This window comes from Rattus norvegicus, chromosome 15 (genome assembly GCF_021556685.1).
Source record: "Rattus norvegicus strain SHRSP/BbbUtx chromosome 15, alternate assembly SHRSP_T2T, whole genome shotgun sequence".
Classification (NCBI taxonomy): domain Eukaryota; kingdom Metazoa; phylum Chordata; class Mammalia; order Rodentia; family Muridae; genus Rattus; species Rattus norvegicus.
Window position 1 is genome coordinate 38,338,705 of NC_141548.1, and position 17,094 is coordinate 38,355,798.

The 17,094-nt window shown below is 46.5% G+C and overlaps 1 long non-coding RNA gene across 2 annotated transcripts in view; it reads left to right on the forward strand.

Annotated features, from left to right (window-relative positions):
- The window catches only part of LOC120097002 (uncharacterized), a 103,704-nt gene extending 99,513 nt beyond the window's left edge, over window positions 1-4,191 (forward strand). Inside the window, exon 4 of one of the 2 annotated variants that reach the window (XR_015638829.1) lies at window positions 3,396-4,188. This is a non-coding gene — a long non-coding RNA (uncharacterized LOC120097002). Of the gene's footprint in view, window positions 1-3,395 lie in introns of both variants that reach the window. The other variant, XR_015638828.1, reaches the window with a different exon arrangement.
- The last annotated feature ends 12,903 nt before the right edge of the window (window positions 4,192-17,094 follow it).

Here is a 17,094-nt window from a genome sequence, read left to right on the forward strand (position 1 = left end):
GCCCCGGCTCCAGTTGTTGAGGGACCTGCATGGAGACCGAGCTGCACATCTGCTACATATGTGCCAGGGACCTAGGTCCAGCCTGTACATGCTCTTTGGTTGGTGGCTCAGCCTCTGAGAGCCCTCAAGGATCCCGGTTAGATTGGTGCTTGCCCATGGGATGGGTCTCAAGTTGGGCTGCTTATTGGTTGGCCCTTCCCTCCATCTCTGCTCCACCTTTGTCCCTGCATTTCTTTTAGACAAGACAAATTGGGGCTGGGAGATGGGGAGAGGGATGTCAGAACGTAAAATGAATAAATAAATTAATGGAAAAATTTTTTTAAAAATAAATGAAACCCTCAAAGTCACAAATGCATGTAATAATAAAATTAGGATTTAGACAAAGAAGAACAACAACAACTACTACTACTACTACGTTACAAGGACCGCCTTCTTTACGTCACACAGAACTTACCAAACAACAACAACAATAACAACTACTACTACTACTACTTCTACTACTACTACTACTACTACTGCAACACAAGGACCACCTTCTCTAAGTCACACAGCACTTATCAAGCAGATGCTAGCTTGCTTCCACTCTACAGCAAGAAAGAAGGAGCTTCAGTAAGTGTGCAGTAGGCAATGGTATATACTTTGAAGATTAGAATGAATATTAGATAGATAGATAGATAGATAGATAGATAGATAGATAGATAGAGAAGCAGACTGACTCTTACACAATGTTTTCTTTTGGTTATTATTTTCAAGTTCTTACCAAATTCTTGCCAAGAATATACTTGGAAATTTTTGAAAAAGAATATATATATATATATACACACACGTATACACACACACACACACACACACACACACACACACACACACACACACATATATATATATATATATATATATATATATATATATATATATATATATGAAAGCCTAATGTGTCTCTGCAAATAAAATGCTGGCTCGTTTGTTTGTTTGTTTCCTAAGTAGCTGCAGGACATTGGGCCTGCAGAGCCTAGCATCTAGCAATCCTCTTCAAGGGATGTTTATCCAGGGCTTTAAAGAAGCCTTTGCTCCCAGTCGGAGGTAGCCTCTGCATAGTGTCAGCCACTGTCACTCCAAAAGGATCCCTACAAGCCAATGGCTCCCTCAGAAAAGCTGTGGGCTCCTCAGGTTTCTCTAACTGGCTTTTCTACTTCAGCTAAGGCTTTGGACCTGTCCCTAAACTATTGGTGAGACATCCTTTCTGCAACCTTCCCTTTCAACAGTTGTTCTGAAAGCTACCGAAGGCCTAAGGCTGAATGGGAGACCCAGGAAGGAAGGGGCCATCAGCCCAAGCTGCTTGCAGTCCCCTCAGCCTGCAGCAGCCTAGTCAAAGCTGGGAGGCTTCGCCCACAGCCCTTCCTAGTGGTGATTCTACCTTTGCTTAGACAGAATCCCCACCAGCCCCTTAGTCAGGGTCAAAGCTCAGGCTTTCTCCAAATAGCTACAGGTATCGGCTGTCTCATACAGACAGTGTAACAACAAGAAACAGTTGCCAAATGGAGGGTGGGTTGATTTGTTTACTTCAGCTGTCTAGAGACAAATGGATGGGTTTGCATCCTGCTGTGATGGGTGCCTGGCATTTGAGTAGTCTGGGCTTCCTGCTTCCCGTGGACTCTGGGAACCCACTTTTCTTCAGTACTTAGTTTCCTATTAATGATCGCAGAGGAAACCGAGGGTGGCAGAGGAAAGTTCAAAAGCCCCTTGCCTCTATGAATGAGCGGTTCTGCTGAGAGTTGGCTAGACTGCCGGCTACTGGCTCTCTGTCGCTGCTGTGCTTGGAGGAAGATTTATGACTCTCACCTGTCTTTTCCTCACCTTTGTCCCTAACTTTGTACCAACAGCAGCAGCAACCACAAGGAAAACAACTTTCCCCCACATTGTCCCCTCGAGGAGTCTTTGTGAGCGGACTGCTGAGATTCAGATTCTAGTTCTGCCAGTCACTGGCTGTGTGACTTCCGGCAAGCTTCTCTACCACAGTGTTTAGCTTGCTCACCTGTAAAATGAATATGATGAAAATACCCAGATCCGGGAGTCCCTTGGAGATTAAATGAGATTAAACATTAAGGGACCAGGGAGACGGCTCAGCACCTGTCACTCTGGCCAGACAGCCAAGGTTTGCGCCCCATAAAGGTGGAAAGAGGTAACTCACACAACGGGGCTCATGTGCCCCTCCCTCATTGGCTACGCACACATGCACAATGATAACGATGAAATTTCAAAACAGAAACAAGATTAAACATTAACACTTCCAAATGCTAGCAGAGATTGGGCACAGAGTGAATGCAGTCAGTCCTCCACATCCAGGGACTACAATCAAAGACAGGGAAAAATGTCTTATCTTTTTAAACTGTGTATTTGCTTGGTGTTGGGTAAATAATCCAGTCAGTAAAGTGCTTTCTGTGCAAGCGTGAGAACCTGAATTCAATTCCCTATACACACATACAACCACAGGCAAGGTGGCATACGCTTGTAATCCCAGCACTAGGGAATCAGAGACAGTAGGTTCCTGGGGCTCACAGACCACTCAGCCTAGCTTAACTGGCAAGCCCCGGGTCCCAGGGAGAGACCCTGCCCCAAAAGACAAGGGCTTTTGAGATTGACTCATAGCTGACCTCCGGCCTCCAAAGACATGAGAGGACATGTGCAGAACACCTGCACATCCACATGCACTGTTTGTGTGCATGCGAGTGTGTGTGTGTGTCTGTGTGCATGCGCGTGTGCGCGAAAACATATGCAGACTCTGTCATCATTCCTTAATGAGAACCGTCTGTTTACTTTGTGCTATTTACACGTTAGCTACAGGCGATTTAAGGTATTCAAAAGGAAGCGTGTGAACTCTGTGCAAAAACTCCACCATTGACACAAAGGCTCACCCAGGACTAGGAATCTGCACAAAGGAAGGCTCAACTCCATAAATGCCATTGTTACTGCAAAAGCTTAACAGGGAAACCAAAGCAACCTTTGAAAACCTTGGGAACTGTTGAAGCTGGAGGGCATGTGGCCTCAGAGTCCTTGCGAGTTACTAGAAGAGACCAAACAGGTTTACAGCCTTGGCTTCAGGAAGGTGACTGGAGTCAACATCGGGAGCACTGATTGTGGGAAGTTTCCGGGACTAGAGTTTCTGGGGCAGGAGGAGGCAGGATAACAATGAAGAAGAGGAAGTAGGCTGCCTCAGCCTTGCTGGGATTTTTTTTCTCTTTTTAATTAAGAAAAAAATAAATAAAAGTTACAAAAGCAACATAGATCTATTGGGAAATACACAGGAATGTTTATAAGTAGAAAATGAGTCCTTAAACGTTCCCCCACCCAGAGGTATTATTATTGTTAATTCCCTAATGTATTTCCTGTTTCAGGCTTTTGAGATAACCTGGACAAAACTTGCTCGTGGGTTCCAGGTTCCAGAACCTTAGGTGTTCCAGCTACTACCCCATAAGACTAGGGTTGGCAATGGGATGTGTGCATCCAAACTGTCTCCATACAAAGAAGCAAGATTCGTGAGAAGTATGTCCAAGCAGCCTTTGCCCTCCTGACTAGCCCAGAATGTTCAGGGTTAGTGTTCTGAGACCCAAAGAATATGTGGCTTCAACACAGAAGGCAGCTGTCTGAACCTGTGCAGAGAAAGCAGCCGATGAGGACATGGTCATTGGAGATTCTGTTTTATGTTCAAATGTTGGAGACCGAACCCAGGCTTTCCCACCTGCTGGACTGAGTTGCTGCTTCCAAAGACTCCCTTATCATTGTGAGATGCTCGTTTGGTTTGACCTGTGCAGCCTGCAATGGTTTAGACATAGCCTGGATATGCTTGAGAAGTGCATTGCTGAGAACTTGGTCTCCAGTGTGGAGGTGATGGGACCTTTAAGAGGTAAAGCTTTGAGAGAGGTGATTATGTCATCAGAGGTGCTCCTATCAGAAGGGATTAACATGGTTGCCAAGGGACTGTCATCAGTTCCCTCACAGGGAAGGTATACACCCCAAATCTCTCAGGTGTCCTGTCTCTCAGGTACACTCTCTCCATGGTGCCATCTGTAACATGTGGCGCCATCCATGTTTTCTGACCCTTAGCAGAGAGGGGAATACATAGAGCCACCCAGTCTTAGACTTTCGGGCTCTAAGGCTGTGAACTTAAAATAAAACATCTTTCCTTGTAAAGTGTCCAGCCTCAGATGTTTTACTCTAGAAACAGACTAAGAAAAACCATGTTAGAATCTTTCTCCTTTTCTATCTATGAGAGAAGGCGCAGGAAGAGTGGTCGTGTTGTTTGTTTACCTGAGAGATGGCCTCTCTGTAGTCCAGTCTGGCTGCAAAGCCAAGTGTCCCACCTCAGACTCTGTAGTGCTGAGATTATACTCCATTTGCACTTCTTTCTGAAGTCACTGACTGCCAAGAGCAGCTGCAGGAACCACCCCCCAACAGGACTCAATATAACTTAAAACAAGGTAGAGAGGAAACACTGGCCACACCTCCCTGAGTGGAGTCAGACCCTACCATAGAATGCTGTGCTCACTTCTAGATTTTACTGAAAAGAGCAGCTCGAAGGTGGGCTTTCTTACTGACTATCAACCAAGTTTAAATAGACAGAGGCATTCAACCCTTTCAAAAGCTGAAGCATGAAGGGGCTGGGAAGACGGCTCAGAGAGTAAAATGCCTGCTACAAAAGGCATGAAAACCTGAGTCTAGATAGTCAGCACCCACATTAAAGCAGGATGTGGCTATAGGCCTCTGTGAGCCCAGTGCTGGGAGTGATTGGATACTGGGCCTCATTGGCCAGCCATTCTAGCAAAAGTAACAAACTCCCGCTTTAGTGAGAGACCCTGACTAACAAATTACATAGTGATAGAGAGGGGCACCTGATGTGCACTCCTGACCTCACATGTGCACAGACAAGTGAATGTACCTGAGTATACACATGCACACATGCACATGTGCCCACAAACACATACACACATGGGTGCTCACATGCACGTGCACACACAGACACGCACACATATGATCTCTCTTTTCAAGTTTCATTTCGCTGTCTCCTGTTCTGAAGCCTCACTTTTAATGACTGCAATGAACCAGAGGAGTGTAACTACTCCTATTTTCAGAGGTAGGGGACACACATAGCCATGCTTGCTTCTCTTTGTTCCTCACAGACCCAAACATCTGCAGTGGTATTAGATGTCTATAGGGTATCGTTGGTTTTTGATTGGCAGAAACTGAAAACTTCTTCCTGGGTGAGAAAGAGCTGAAGGTGAACAGGAATCTCTGAGAACGTGATGGCTTGCAGGGCTCTGCCATCTCCCTCCATTGTCCCCCTTTCCTTTGCTAGTGTCTCCCTTCTTCTCCCTCCTGAATGTGTCCTCTAAGGTTAGTTAAGCATGTCCACAGAAGCAGAAACATAGGTAATAGCTTTGAACTGGCACAGGCCAGCTGGAGCTGTCTCTTCTGTATTCTTCAGCTCTGGAGCCTATGGGGAGGTTGGTGACAGTCACTTCCTCTAGCAAAAGTAAAGAAAGAAACATTTAACAGTGAGAAAGGAAAAGTCTCCCCATTCCAAATAAGGGCTTCCGTGCTGCATTAGGAGAACGCAGAGACCATTTGGAGCCCCTGGGTCCAGGGAAGTCCCTGGGAGGCAGAGCGAGAGGAGCCACCTGTTTGTTTCCCAGCAGTCGCAGGTGAGTGGTGGAGTTCTGGAGATCCTCTTCTACATAAGCCTCTGCCTAGAGAGAGGACTCAAATATCTACAGATGGGACTCAGATCCTTCGCTTCCTCCCACACGGTCCCAAATTCACCTATGACAGACCCAGTGTGTTAAGGAGTAAAGAGAGTTAAACAGAGTGGTCCGTCTACCTGGTATAGATTAATAGCCATGGAATTTCTTCATTCTTGGCTAATATCTTAAAATTGAGAGATAGGATTTTTTTGTTTCTTTTGTTTTGTTTTGTTTCGGAAGGGGGCGGGAACAAAAGGGAGGCAAGAGTTCATCTGGAATGCAAGCAACAAGGAGGGCAGAAGCCAAGCCCTCCTTCAGAAAGGAGAGAAGGAGCCAGAAGGCAGTCAGACAGCCTTAGGCAGGCACTTCTCATGGAGTTAATAGGCACTCAGGAAAATGTGACCATTTAACAGGAAGAAAAGAGCAAGCGGCAAGAGTGAGGAGCAATAGAGTTTTCAAATCTTGTCTCTCCTCAGAGTAGCATCTGCCCACAGAGCCACAGGCTCTGGCCCAGCCCTTATGCAGAGGTGAACCAGGTACCTGGTGTCAGGCCTAGAGAGGTTCGTCCCTGCCATCATGACCTAGAAAAGACAGAACTTCTTTCCCCACCAGAGGAACTGCACTCCCTGCTCTCCAGGGCTTCAGGGCTGGCCATGACAGACCTGAACAGAGCTATCTCTCCAACCCATGGGATGGGTGAGCGCTATAACAAAATCCAGGTCAGCGAGAGAAAAATGTGGCACCTGTTCAATCACAGTCTTCCATGATATGGGAGATTCAGAAATGGAGACACAGAGGCCCCCGGACAATGCTCATTTTTCTACTTAACTAAACGAAGACTGGGCAAGTGTGTAGGGTGTGGTCTAGTGGTAACAGGCTAAGGGCCCCCCAGCCAGGCCGGTATGTTCTTGGCTCTGGGTGGCAGTCCTTCCCCCCAGGTTTGAAGCAGGACCTTTTACACTCTAAAGTTGAGTCTGATAATTCACTCTCAGACAAGGCTGGTGGAGAGTTTCTTCCTGGCAGACTCCATCAGGGTCTGCTGCAGGGGTTGGGGGTTGGGGAAAGGGACAGGAGTGATGCTCTTTGGCACTGGAGCTGGCACAGGGCACTGCGGCTTTGGGAGACTCCATATCTGGTATCCCTCAGTTCAGAGCGGGCACTCCTCAACGCCATACTTTGAGGCACCCCTTTCTCTGTGCCAGTGTCCACAGAGGTGTGGTCCAGGCCTAGGGTAACCACATGAATAGTGCCCAGCCCAGGGTAGTGACAGCAGAGTCATCTGCTCTGCATCCAAAGAGGACACGGGACACTGGCAGAAGCCTGGAGACAGACAGCCTTGTCAGTGCCTGCAACAGTTACTAGAGGTTTGCAGGGAGGGGGTCAGACGTAAGGTCTCATTTCCTCCTCTCTCTCCTTCCAGTCCCTGCTTGTGTCATGGGACCCCAGAGTTCCTAGATCTAGCTGTACGGAGTGGCCTCTGGGGACACTGCTGGATAGGAAAAGGTGATCTGCAGGCAAGTCAGGAAGACAGAAGGTGCCCCACACAGGAGGCTGAGGAAGTGAGAAGTACTTGATGAGCCACCTCAGGTGCACTGGACTCAGAGAGCGTTCCCAGAGGTGCCAGCCACCAAGTCTCCTCTCCAAAACTGGGCAGGTGCATAGGACAGGTTGATCTCCCACTCCTAAGAAGGACCTTAGATGTAAATAAATATTCTACCTTATATTATGGTCTTTGCTTATAAAAACTACCAAATGCAAATTAGTATCTACTATTGTAATGTTTGGGAACAAAGAAGTTGGACTACATCTCTTGTAAAATGGGATTATATCATATACATATAAATAATGCATATACATATAAATAATACACATATATATACATATAATTTTTATTTTATGTTCACTGGTGTTTTGCCTGTGTGATGGTTTCTGAAGCCCTGAAATTGGAGTTACAGACAGTTGTGAGCTGCCATGTGGGTGCTGGGAATTAGACCCAAGGCCTCTGAAAAAGCAGCCAGTGCTCTTAACCAATCAGCCACCTCTCCAACCCTACTCTTAGTCTTTAAAACCCACGAAGGGGTAACTTGAAGGAAAAAGATTTTTTTCCACCCTCCAAAACCAAATAACGTTTGTTTACAGAGCCGCAGTAAAACAACCAACCTCATCCTTGCCGTAACCATGGGGCAAATGTAGCTCCCAGGAACACTTTCTATTTTTGTGGTCACCAGCCCCTTTGATGGACTGGCTCTAATGAGCGTGAGTTTTAAAGAGAGGGCTCCTGCAGCCTTAGACTTTAGATCTAGAGTCCAGTGATTTTGGCTGAAAGAGGAATCGTCTGAAGTCCAGTGCCAGGGTGCAGGTCTGCCTCCCACGGCCCACACTAAAATGCCAAGGGTCAGGGGAACACCCAGAGATCAAAGAATTAGTGGGAATTCTGTCCTATGTGGGCGGCAGCTGGGGAAGGGGTGAGGGGACAAGAGCCCAGCTCTGACTAATTCTTCTATTTCCATGATCCATCCTTTTAACCCTCGAGTTTTGGGATAAAAGACTGCCCCACATGCAGACAAGGCTGGTAAAGGGCAGGGGAGAAAGTTTGGATCAAGTTCTCATGCCCTTCACTGGGCAGGCAGGGCTTGGGGCCAGGGAGAAACTTGACCTTTGCTGGCGGCCTGGGGAAAGCTTTAATCTGATGTATACCTGCAGGAAAATGATGGGAGGGAGCCTCCATATCAAAGGGAGCGTGGTGGCTTGGATTCTTGTCTTCGGGCTGTATCTTTGGGCACGATGCCCAAAGGCTGTGTGATGGACACACATTTATCATTCATGACTGAAGTCAAATGCACTTCTGTCCTTCTGTTGGCCAAAAGTCCTCAGTCCCAAACTTCCCACAAGAATCAAGCCAAGAACCAAGAGGAACTAGGCCTGTCTCTTGTTTTAATGGAAAAAAAAAAAAAGAGTCCATAACAATCGTTTAAAAATTTGTTACTATGGGCTGGAGAGATGGCTCAGTGGTTAAGAGCTCCGACTGCTCTTCCAGAGGTCCTGAGTTCAATTCCCGGCAACCACATGGTGGCTCACGACCATCTGTAATGGAATCCGAAACCTTCTTCTGGTGTGTCTGAGGACAGCTACAGTGTACTCCCTCTACAGTGTCCTCACATACGTAAAATAAATAAAAATCTTTAAAAAAATTGTTATTATAAAAAATTATAAGGCTGGGGGATCTTGGTCCAGTGGTGGAGTGCTTACCCAGATGACTGAAATCCTGGGTTCCATCCTTAGCACTAAAGGAAAGAGAAGAAAAGAGGGAAGAAGGGAGGGAGGGAGGGAAGGACTAAGGAGAGAGATGTAAGGACAACTTTGTTCGGGACTGCAGTGATAAGGAGAACGAGCAGAAGCACTGCTTCATGGTTGTGGAGAGGAAGCTGAGCTCAGGTCTCTGTGCGAAGCAGGAGCAAGGGAAACTCCAGAGTCAGGGAAAAGATTGGATCAGAGGAGGGAAATGGGCTGAGAACTCAGGAATGAGAGGGACAATGACTAAACCCACCTAACAGGATTCTTGCTGGAGACAGGCCTGGGTACCCAGCTGTCGCCCCCCGGGCTATGGAGCATGAGACACCTGCTTAACTTAGAAAGTACTGAGATACAGAAGAGGGTGTTCCGGCCCAACTAGTTCACAGGATTCCTTGGCTAAAAGCAGGCTTTTGTTTGTTTTGTTTCGCTTTGTTTTAGATGTATACAGAAGAGCCTAGAATTTTCTGGAGCTTAAGTATGGCCTGCAGAGATTCAGTATTGAACCCTAGTGGTAGGGGTAAAAGTTTAAATTGTCTCATGACCCTGAGCCAGGGGCCCAGAAGGATCCTGCACCACAGAGTCACCTTTCTTTAAGACCTCCAAGTTTTAGGTAAGCGCGGAGGGAACCGAGGCCATCTGGGAGCTCCCTGACCCTTTCCTTAAGGAAGTCTCCTTCTGCCTAGACCTGGCAGTGAGCCTGCAGGCTGGCGTCATCAGATCTTAAGGCCAGTATTTGCTGGAGGTATGTTTGCTCTGTGCCCAGTGGGTGCCAGGTACCACGTGTAAAGGAATGGAGCTCAGGAAGTCACAAGTCTCTGTGCCCAGGAGTCCACCCTCTCCAGGTGATGCAGTGGTTGACAGCTTCCTCCACACAGCTTCATACAGCCATGACTAAAGAGCAGAGCCTTGACCTCCCACAGCTAAGGCTTTGGTTTCTACTGTGGGTCACTGTGGGTGCCTACTCACAAATGAATAAGAAGGGATAAATTCTAACCCTTTTAAGGGGGGAAAGACTGGTAGAGCCAGGTGAGGCCGACAGGACAGGAATGTTGCTGGTAGGTAGAAAACAAGGGAAGAGAAGAAGCAAGAAAGGTAGGGGCCCTGTGACAGATAAGTTAAACCGCCATCCATCCCAGTCCCTCCCAAAAGGTCAGAGGGAGAACCACCACCTTCCCAGACTCCCTTGCTGCTGAGGTTGACCATATGGCAATGTTCAGCCAATAAGATAAGGTCTAGTCAAAAGTGGGGTTTCTGGGACAACTCCTTAAAGAAGTCCCGACAGGTACCAGCGGGATGTTACCTAATTCTTCTGCCCTCTTCCTGCTACATAGATCAAAGAATCATCCTGCCATCTCTTTTATTTGGGACAAGGTAGTTGAGATCACACCCTCAGTTCGTAACACAGGCTGGCCTAAAACCTGCAGTGAACCTCCTGCTTCAGTCTCCTGAGTGCTGGCATATACGCGTGCACTGCCAAATCTTGCTTACCTTGTCTTTCACCATAGATCCAAAGTCAGGTGTTAGCTGTAAAGCAATCTAAAGGTCCTGGAACCTGACTGCATTTGAAGATGCCACAGCATGGAGATCATGTTAACCTGTGGTCCTCTGAGTGCTGGAGTGTGGAGTGAGTCGTTGTTAGGATTAATCCCTTCCTCGAGGCTCTGGATTCCTTACCATGAGAACCATCGTTATAAACAGAGGCTCCCCCCATGTTTTACCTTATCTGCCCACATACACATTCCCATCTACTTTAACATGATGTTATGACATGTAAGGCCCAAACCAGAAGTGGCCTCCTGGTCTTTGATATCTAACCTTAAGAATCATGATCTGGCTGAGCATGGTGACACACATCTGTAATCCTAGCACTCAGAAGGCAGAGGCAAGCAGATCTCTGAGTTTGAGACCAGCCTGGTCTACAGAGCGACGAGTTCCAGGACAGCCAGGGCTACACAGAGAAACTCTGTCTGACAAACAAACAAACAAATCAAAAACCAACAAGACAAAAATGAGTAAACTTTTTTTAATAAGTTATCCGGCCTCATGTATTCTTTTATAGCAACAGAATATGTCTTCAGTCTTCTGTTTTGACAGAACAGCTTAAGTCTGTTTTGTTAGGCCACCCTCTACCTCCTCCTACCCTGCCTCACCCAGTCACACACACACACACACACACACACACACACACACACACACACACACACACACACACCATGGCTGGCAGAATACAATCTGACTCGAGCTGCCCTGAAATAGAGAACCCTGTCAGGCAGCCAAAGAGCTGAGTCCAAGTCCTGGCTCTAGACCCGATTAATTAGTATGTGACTTTAGGCAAACGTCCAGAACCTCTGAGCCTCATTTCCTTATCTGTGAAAGTGGAAGTTGATGGGCTGAGGCTGTAGGTCTGTGTTGGAGAACTTGCCCAGCATGCCTAAAGATGGGTGTTAGATTTGTCCCAATAAACAAATACGTTTAGCCGGACATGGTGACACACACCTGCAATCCGTGCACCCGGGACAAGGCCAGAGGATCTCAAGTCTCAGGCCAACCTGAGCTACATATAATGACCCTATCTCTTGGGCCAGCCTCAGCTACATATTATGACCCTATCTCATACAACAAAAGCCAAAAGTGGAGAATGGCTCTGGCCTCAGTGTTCATCACCACTGCTCTTAGGGGCAGAACTACAAGACAGTGGCTTCCCCTGTGCTGTGTGCGGGTTTCCTGGGAACTCTATGAACAGAAAAAGATTGAAAATTCTTCCTGATGTACTGAGTTATGTTTCAAGACAAGAGGGCTAAGGGACCTAGAGGCACTTAAGGCTGGTGGGGCAAGAAGTGTCATACAAGGATGTCACAGTTGAGGATTGAAAGGAGCCAACATCAGAAATGTGTTTCTGCTACCCTTGGCAGAGGATGGGCTCAGGATCAGGTGTAAAGAATGATGCCAGTACCCAAAGACCAGTGGGATGAGACCAGGAGGCCTGTATAGATCAGAGTTAGCACAGGCCAACTGCTTCTGGGAAACATCCCTGGCTCAGCCAATCAGGAAGGGCAAGAGAACCTGGACTGTCTGCTTGTCTCAGTGAAATGAAGCCCATGGAGACTGCCTTAGCCTCAACAACTCAATCAAATCTTCCTGTGCTCCAAAAGGCGGCAGCAATCTTAGGCTATCTGAATCAGCTTAAGGAATTGAAATCATCATCCTTCTACATCTATGGATCCTGCGTCTACGGATACAACCAATGGTGGGTTGAAAATATTTGAAAATAAATATGTCTGTGCGGAATGTGACAGATGGTTTCCTTGTCGTCATCCCCTAAAGCATATGGTATGACCACTCTGTGCACTGCAGTCACACTGAATTAAGTATTCAAGAGATGGCCTGGAGCAAGAAGGCTATGGGTAGATTCCAGGCAGACACTATGTCATTTTATAGGGGAAGGTTGAGCATCCACGGGTTTGAGTGCCATCGGATTCTTGGAACTGATCCATCACAAATACCAAAGGCACTGTATCTGTGTGTCTTCCACATGGTATGCAGATGACCATGTTTTGCCCATAGCCACCGAAGGGTTAATGTCAGTGCGCATAGAACCCTGCATGGAACCAGATACTCCTGCTGAGCTGGGGCAGGTGCTAGAGTAGCCTGAGGTAAGGGGGTGGGGGGAAGCTGGTCATGCAAGAAAAGTGCAATAGCAGAGTCTCAACAGGTGGTAGGTAGACCAAAGGGTGCAGGGGAGGGTGCAGGGTGCAGTAACAGGTGCGTGGGTGGAACAGCCCAGCTCTCCTGCTCCAGATGTCAGCAGGTGGCTGGGGTGGAGCTGACAACCACACCTCCAGGGCTCACATGTGGGGCAGAGAGCAGAGTCAGTGCCACACGGAAAGAGGCAAGAGAATATAGAATGAGGGTCCCAAGAGGAAGGAGACAGGACAGATGGTTAAGACAAAGATACTGGCGTGGCCCACGTCTCCAGGAAATAGCCTCTAGGAGATGTTTTTAACCAATAGCACGTGGAACCATGTTTCACCAGACCCTACTCTAGACTCCTGGCCCCAGACAGGATAGACCCCAGCACTGGATACAAGGCTGTGTGTGCCCAGGACAGGTATATGTGTGTCTGGAGAGGAGGGACAAAGGAGCAAGTATGACAGTGTCTGGGAGGACCAGAAGGGGGACATCAGTGGAGAGATCATTAAAGGCTACATCATAGACTTCAGCTGGCAATAAATGTCCCCCATGCAATCCCAGGACTTTCTTGCTTTTTGCCCCAGCAGAAAGGGCAGTTATCTGTCAGGGATCTCTAACAAGAGATAGTTCCAAGAAGCATGTGCTTTTCACTCTGTGGACTACCAATGATCAAGCTTCACTTATAGAGTAGGTACAAGAAGACATTAAGAACAATGACTTTTTGAATATGCATTACTAACAATTACTGTAGTAAAAGTTATCCAACACTTATGAACTGCTTATTTCTGTAATCTTCTATTTCACATTTTTTAGACTGACGTTGGTCTCCAGGAACTGAGCTGCAAAAGGTGAAAGCACAGAAAAGGGGGAATCACGACAAGGTTTGGCAGTGTGCAGTATGTCAAGGCACTGCTCTCTGGGGTCACAGTACCTAACGGGAGTAACTCACAACAGCAAAGGTTTATCTCTGCTCACAGTTTCAGACGGTTTAAACTCACCACAGCAAGAGAAACACAGTTCTTGGTGGCAAAAGAGTATGGCAGAAGCTGTTTCTATAACCATAACTAGAACAGCTCCCAGGTATGACCGTCAAAGGCCCACCAACTCATGACCCAGACCCAGATACCCCCAAAGTTCCCCAGCCATTCTCAACAGCAGCACCATTTGCAGAATACAATTTCAAAACATGGATCTATGGAGACATTTTTATTTCTTCTTTCCCAACCCCCAGACCCAGACAGAGTCTCACCATGTAGCTCTGGATGTCTTGGAACTCACTATGTAGAGCAGATTGGCCTTGAACTCACAGAGACCCACTTACTTTGCCTTCCAAGTGCTGGGATTAGAGGTGTGCACCACCATGCCCTGACATTTCTGTTTCATACTGTTTTCCGATCTAGCAGAAAGCTGATCATGAGAGGTCCAAGTTCTAGTCCCTCCCCAGTGAGGGCTTTGTTCTAGGATGAGTCAGGTGCTCATGCACTCAGGGCTGGACTCCTCTAGCTCTGTCCCTTGCTGTCTGTCTGGAGGCAAAAGCTAAGTGAACAGAGGGCTGCTAATTCCTGGAGCAACGATGCCTCTTCTTAGATCTGGATCGGAAATGATTTCAGGAGAGAGGTTTTACATAGAAGGTTTTACAGTGTGAGCGACAATAGACCATCCCTAGAGACTGCAAATGTACCATCCTGTTAGACTAGATGCTCTTACTCATTAAGATCCTCAGTCTCTAAAGGAAGTCTACCTTCCTGGAAGCCAGACGCCTGCATCTGTATTGTGCGTGGCTTCAGAAGGGCAGAGATGGTGAGGGACCTCTTTGGTAAGCTGGGGGATGGCCTCGCTCAGCGACACAGGGACCTGGACTTCTCAGCCGCATGTTCACATGACCAATGCAACCAAAGGAGGACAGAAGAACGCTCAAGGTTCTGTCCATGGCTATGAAAGCTATGCTGAGGGACAGAACATTTTAGCAGAAATTTTCTCATGACTATTTTCAACCCCCCCTCATAAAGGTGAGGGGACTACTCTCATTAACTAGGTCCTTTCAAGGCTTTCCTGAGAGGGCACAGAGGACAAGATGTTCTGTATGTCTCTTGTCCTCCTACCCTTCTAGACCTCCAGATAAAGTTGGTTAGGACAGAAGCTCAGTGGGCAAAGGGTTGCCTAGCTGAGGCCCTCAAACCAGGGAAAAACTAAAACAAAACAAACAACAACTCGAAAAACAAACAAATAAACAAGCAAACAAGCGGACATTCTGAGCCCGGCAGCCTTCCCTCTCACTAGGCCCTTGTCCCATCTCTGCCAAGCTAGGGTGAAGATCCTGCATTGTTTAACTGTGGTCCAAGCATTGTGTTGGCTGTTGCAGTTCCCTGAACCACAGGGACTTCCCAATCCCCAGAACCTAAGAACATGACCTTATTTGGCAAAAGGGAAATTGTAGCTGTAACTAGTTAAAATGAAGTCCTTAGGCTGGGCCCTGTTCCCATATGATTGATGTATTAGAAGAGAGCATGTCTCCATGTAGACATGGAGTCAGGTGTCCAGAAGAAGAATGATACAAAGTGCAAAGGGCAGACAAGGAAACTGTCCTTCCATGAACCCCCACCCCCAACTGCTTGATCCCAGACTGTAGGCTCCCAATACCCACCCATAATAAATGAGTTTCTGTTGTTTACACTCTCGGGTTTGTGATACATTCTTGAGGCAATCCCAACAAATTCACTAAAAATCAAGCAAAACAAAATAAATCAAAACAAACAAAAAAGCATTCCTCTCCACTTTGAACTCTAGGCAATCCTCCTGCCTCAGCTTTCAGTGCCGAGATATTTTTTTTAAGATTTTATTTATTTATTATATACAAGTATACAAGTAGTTGTCTTCAGACACACCAGAAGAGGGCATATGATCTCATTATAGATGGTTGTGAGCCACAATGTGGTTGCTGGGATTTGAACTCAGAACCTCTGGAAGAGCAGTCAGTGCTCTTAACCACTGAGCCACCTTTCCAGCCCCTGAGATTTTTTTGTTTTTTAGGCATGTAACCATCATGCCAGACTCTGATTTGCAAAAATTAGGCTCAATATAACAATATAATAATTAGGGCAATATAACAATTTTAAATATCTATAGTTTAAAGGAAGGTTTAAATCATATATAAATGATATGATCCTTTATATATAAAGGTTAAAATAATCTATAAGGATTTTAGTTCCTCTTAGGGAAAAAAAAAGTCATCTCTCAGAGATTGAAACCACACCACATGTGGTGGCAAGCATCTGTAATCCCAGACCTAGGAAGGCAGAGGCAGGAAGAGTGAGTTTGAGAACAGCGTGCGATAAATGGCAGGTTTAAGGCAGTTCTGGGCTACATAGCAAAATTCTATCTCAAAAAAAATTTTTAACGATAACATTACACACTATGCTTCATTTTCTGTTTCATACCCAGTGGTATTTTTAGATTGAATTCGTTCCCAACAATGAGCTCCCTGCTAATCCTGAGAATTAGTGCCGGCTGATTTCTGCTATGAAACTCTAATGGTCCTGAGAAGGACCACTCACAGTTTAGCATCCTCCGCAGTGATGGATTTGCCTGACCCGAAGCCAGTTTATGAGTCCCACAAAAGCTCGCAAATCTACCATGATGAAGAAGAAAGAAACGGGCCTGAGGACCTTTCTTGTTAGATGGAGCTTTTGATCTCTGGGAAACAAAGTGCTCACTTTCCTGAATGGAATTCAAAGGTTCTTGGTTGGATTTACAAAGGGGTCAACCACAGAACTGACTCAGAACACTGAGCTCCATGGGCAGCTGTGGCAGATAGATTTATCTAAGTAGAAATTTTTTGTTGGTTTGTTAGTTTGTTTGGGGTTTTGTTGTTGTTATTTGTAGTGGGGGGGGTAAGTACTAGGGATGGAAACCAGCTTGGCGAATACTCTACCACCTAGTTACACCCCAGTGTTGAGTAGATTGTTTTTGTTGTTATTTAGTTTGGTTTTAGTATTTTCCTTTGTTTTTTTGTTTGTTTGAGACAAGAACTCACTGGGTTAGACTGATAGTGACTTTATGGTAGCCCTCTTGCCTCAGCCCTCCTGAATACTGGGATTACTAAAGGGAAGTTATTTATCTGAAGAGTTATTTATTTGAAGAGTTTCATTACCAGACCAGGCCTTTCGTTACTTACTTGTAGCTAGGAGAAAATGGACTGTAACATTTCCACAAGTGTCGTGTGAGCTCTGGCCCTACACTTCCCAAGCTGAGTTGATGGGCTCAAGATTGGGGACCACAGGAAATACTTAAGGAATGCCAAATGACTAAACAGACTTGGTGTGTCCCATTTGACTCTCCGTTGCTATGATAAGCACCATGACAAACTTGGAGA